The sequence below is a fragment of the Ovis aries genome, chromosome X (genome assembly GCF_016772045.2).
Source record: "Ovis aries strain OAR_USU_Benz2616 breed Rambouillet chromosome X, ARS-UI_Ramb_v3.0, whole genome shotgun sequence".
In the NCBI taxonomy this organism is placed as follows: Eukaryota; Metazoa; Chordata; class Mammalia; order Artiodactyla; family Bovidae; genus Ovis; species Ovis aries.
This window is the reverse complement of record NC_056080.1, coordinates 28818611-28823682: the sequence shown is the minus strand read 5'-3', so window position 1 is coordinate 28823682 and position 5072 is coordinate 28818611.

Below are 5072 nucleotides of genomic sequence, written 5' to 3'. Positions count from 1 at the left end.
TTCTCCAGGCAAGAATACTAGAGTGGATTGTCATTTCCTTCTCCAACAGGGAGGGCATGACAATAAACAAAATATACACTCTCAGCAAGTGATAAATGGAGCAAAAAGAAAACTGAAAAAAAGAAGGAAAAAAGAGCACTGTTAAAGGGATAATTTTCAAGCCACTGTCAATGAGTGTCATATTTTGTCTTAAAGGAAACAATTATTTTGTTTCATGTTACCATTTGAAAATTTTTTTATGTGGACCATTTTTAAAGTGTTTATTGAATTTGTTAGAATATTGTTTCTGTTCTATGGTTTGCTTTTTTGGCATGTGGGATCTTAGCTCCCTGACCAGGGATTGAACACACACCTCCTGTATTGGAGGGTGAAGTCTTAACCACTGGACTGCCAGGGAAGTCCATGTTACCATTTTTTTTTAATTTAAATGAGTTTGAAAGTATAGGTAAAACCCAGCAAAAAAGTAGTTTTAGTTTCATTAGTTCATCCTGGAAAACTGCTGTTCCAGCACACAAATTGCTGTTTCAGTGTACTTCATATAGCATAGAAAATCAGCTCCACAGAAATGTTGCTGGTGTTCTTAGGAAAGTTTAGGGTTTCCATGTGACATTCCATATTTATTTGCTCTTTGATCTATGTTTACTTGAAATGTTTCTGCTTCTATTGACGATTCAAAGCATATGGCTGAGACCAGAAACTCATATACTTAGACACAGAAAACTGAGACTACCTATCTCCCCATACGGCTTACTGTCTCCATTAGGGGTCAGAAAACAACAGCCCACCAGGCTGAATCTCGCTCCTTGCTTGTTTTTGTGAATGCATTTTGGCACAAGGTCCTGCACATTTATTTGCATATTTTATCTGTGACTCTCTTGCACAATCACAGAGTTGAGTAGTAGCCACAGAGAAGGCATGGCCCAAAGCTTAACATTTTTTACTCTTTGGCTCTTTATAAACCTCTGGGCCACACCAGGATTTCTCAACCTGGGCACAAACTGGTCAGATAATTCTTTGTTGTTCTCTGCATCACAGGATGTTGAACAGCATCCCTGGCTGATAGCTATCTATCAGATGCCCGGTAACACCAAAGCTGCCAACTCCTCTGGTGACAAGTGTGAGGGCTCCAGACTTTGCCAAAAGCCCCCTGGGAGGCAAATCAGTCACAGTTGAGAGCCACTCTCATGGTTCAGTGAGAATCACTGACCTGGTGTTACTATTCAGTTGTCTACATTGGTATAATTTGAATATTCTAGATGACTCTTGCCCAGGCAAATAAATATATTGTTCATTATAGGACTTCCCCAAAGGTATTGATTCTTCAATAGAAATTATTAACAATTTGTGCCCTCACCTTGCTGTGCCCTCAACCCTAAACTAATATGCCTTGATCCTCACTTAATCCTAAGCAAGCTTCCACAGTGAAAAATCATCTTAAACCAAACTTCAGATCCTTATCAAAAATCTAACCGAGTCCTCTAAGACAAGATAAAAAACTGTCTAGGTGGTGGTATCCCTCACTATGGTAAGTGGTACATTTGTATTCGCTTTATCAATGAGATGCATTGGTGATACCTAGCATGTCAGCATTCCACAGTATGTAACAAGCTTTAAAATTCTGATGTCTTACATAAAAAGGAGATTTATGAAAATGTGTAATTTCTAGTCAGGCAGTTATACTTCAAGCATCCTTTTCACTTACTCGACACTGTGTTGAGTCTAAACTCTTTCAGATTTTAGATTTATAATTACCTCTGTCCTCACTGCTTTTAGAAGATTTAGAATAAATCCTGAAAGAAATACAGATACCATATTTCCAAATGGAATATTTAATGTTATTGGGATTTCCCCAACTAAATATAATTAAACATATTTCAGAGTAAGTTATCTGAATAATGAATTGGCATCTACCCTAACAAAGAGAGAATTGCTGAGTTCTACTTAGGAAAATTGTTTTCCCCTTGAGTAAGTAAAAAGGCAAGAAATCCTTTCAGTGAATGGGAAAAATTCCAGTTTGCCTGAATAAAAATATAGTTACTCAAACTAGCCAGATAGGAGGAAATTAGCTGGGTTCTTCATCTAACTGAAGCCCCATAATCAGCACGCTTGTGTTTCTCAGTTTTCTACCAGTTGTTATAGATGGAGCTTTATGAAATCCATTCTGTGTTTTATTCACTGCTCAATATTCAGAGTCAAGAAGAGTTTCCAGCACATAGTAGGTGTTCAATAAATATTTGTTAAACAAAATAATTAAGTTATGTATATGTAAATGGAAGCATATGAAATCATCTCTGAGAATTTGCTTACGAGTTACAGTCGTCCTAATCTCAAATTCAAATGTATTAACATCTAAAATTCTCAGGCTCCCCATGATGAGTGTCTGCTGTGATAGGATGTGTTTCTAATCACTACCTGCTTTTCAGAATTTTTCTGAGGTAGAAGGTATCATACATCTATGCAGAGCTGTTATTTCCAGTGAACAGCTTTCTTTCCTTTGTCCTTCATATTCAACCCCCTACTCTAGAGGAGTGGGATTTGGGGGGAGGTGTTAGGAAGGTTCAAGACAGAGGGGGCATATGCATACCTATGGCTGATTGATACTATGTTTGGCAGAAACCAACACAATACTGTAAAGCAATTATTCTTCAATTAAAAATAGATAAATTTTGAAAATTAAAAAAAAGAAATCCCAACTAGAGCTCTTGGTTAGTGGTTCAGTTGCTAATTTGGGTCTAACTCTTGGACCCCAAAGACTGTAGCCTGCTAGACTTCTCTGTCCATGGGATTCATCAGGCAAGAATACTGAAGTGGGTTGCCATTTCCTTCTCCAGGGGATCTTCCCAACCCAGGAATTGAACCTGGGTCTCCTGCATTTGCAGACAGATTGGTTAGGGAGATGCATTTAGTGACTTGATAATGAAGACATATTAAGATTTCAGCTTCATCTTAGGCTGTAAAAAGCCATGAAAGAACAATGATTCTATTCTAATCAAGAGTAAAACATGAATAATTTGCAAAATCATGAATTTCTGAGCCCCTTGGAGAGCTGAAAACAAGATAAACTAAGTTCCAAAGGGTGACAGGCCTCTCTGAGGAGGCAAAAGAACATCAACATTGTTTTATCAGTGACAGACACGGGAGGAAGGGTTAGCATTCGATAAAGCTGGTAAGAAGAAAGCATGCAAGTTTTAATGAATTCTTAAATTCTTAAAGTATGTGTGAGCATGAGAGTTTATAACTCCTGGGAATGGCATACACAAGGCAAGTCTGCAGCCACTTGGCAATGCTTTTCTGTGAACATTCCCCAGTGCTCACAAGCAAAGGTGAGGTCAGGTGTGAGCTCTGAGATACTCTCTTTGTGATAGGGCCATGAAGGGCCTGCCAACATTTGAAGGTTGAGCAAAAGTACCCAGAGAAGCTTATCTGTGTTCCTTCTAGAACCTGCACGTGCATGAAGTAATGAGCAACTGCTACTGAGTCATAGACAAGAAACCTGACAGACACGCCCACACCTCGAACCCCTGATATGAAGCAAAGGCATCTGCTAATGGAGGAAGGAAAGAAACCCGCCCATATCTGGAATCTGACCACACTTTGATAGGAAAAGCTACCTGCCCCCAGGGAAGAGGAAGGAAACTGTCCCATTCCACAGTGGACAAAGTTTGGCTGCTGTTGGGTGAGGAATAGAAAACCTACTCTCTCAGCCCTGCGTTGACACTATTCAAAAGCCATCTGACACCGGGAGAGGAACAGGAAATCGGCCCGTCTGCAAAAATTTACACTGATGGCATAGGTCTCCTGCCGCCGGAGACAGGCAGGAAACTCATTCATGCTCAAGATCCCCCATACAGGGCGGATATATAGGGCATTACAGATGCTGCACTGAGTGGGAGAAAGAGATGGACCATCACTAGGGGAAGGCTAAAACACAGGAAGATCCACCTTTGAGGCTGAGTTACACAGGGCATGCTGAAGACTGAGGCTGTAGCAGGAGAAAGAGAAATTCCCCTTATATCCACAAGTTTCACACTAAGTAATAGTCTACCACTGAGGAGAGGGGCAACAGTGTACAGAAAAGCCTCCTTCTGTGTTGCAAGTGTGCTGAAAGCTGAGGGTGGAGGAATAGCAATGAAAGAAACTCTACAGCACTCAAGGCATCACACTAAATACAAAGCAGGAGCAGTGGCCCAATGAAGGAATTAGTGAGTTGCTTCCAAAAGGGGAAAATACAAATTTTGCAGGGGAGAAAGCTGGCAGACTCCCTGGTGATTGTCATGCGAATAGCATATACCCCCTGCTATGATGTGATGGGAAGAGCACTACCTCTCTGTGGTATCCTTCCCCTCAACCCATGCAAGTAAAATGTGGAAACGTGTGTCGCTCAGTTGTATCTGACTCTTTGAGACCCCATGGATTGTAGCCTGTCAGGCTTTCCTGTCCATGGAATTCTTTTTTTTTTTTTTTTTTTTTGCAGTGGGTTTGACATGGACCAATAACTTTATTTATTTTTTTTTAAGTTTAAGAAACAATTTTTTTCACTCTTCTCTTTTTTTTAATTAATTTTTTTTTTTTTTTTTTTTTACTTTACAATACTGTATTGGTTTTGCCATACATTGACATGAATCCGCCACCGGTGTACAGGATTTCTCCAGGCAAGAATATTGGAGTGGATAGTCATTCCCTTCTCTGGGGGATCTTCCCAACCCAGGGACTAAACACAGGTCTCCTGCATTGCAGGCAGATTCTTTACCATCTGAGCCACCAGGGAAGCCCATTACCCAGTCTAATCAGGAGAAAACTTCAGACAAACGTAAATTAAGGGATATTCTAGAAAGTTTTTGACCAATATTCTTCAAAAGCATACAAATAATGAAAAACAAGTAAAAAGAACTATTATAGATAAGATGAGACTAAAAATACATGATAACTAAGGTAATATAGTATCCTAGATTGAATCCTGGAACATGGAAAGGAAAAAATGGTGGTGTTCAGTTAACAGTCTTAGTGTTAATATTTTAGTTTTGACAAATGTACCATTGGTTAACATTAGGGAACGCTGAATAAAGTATATG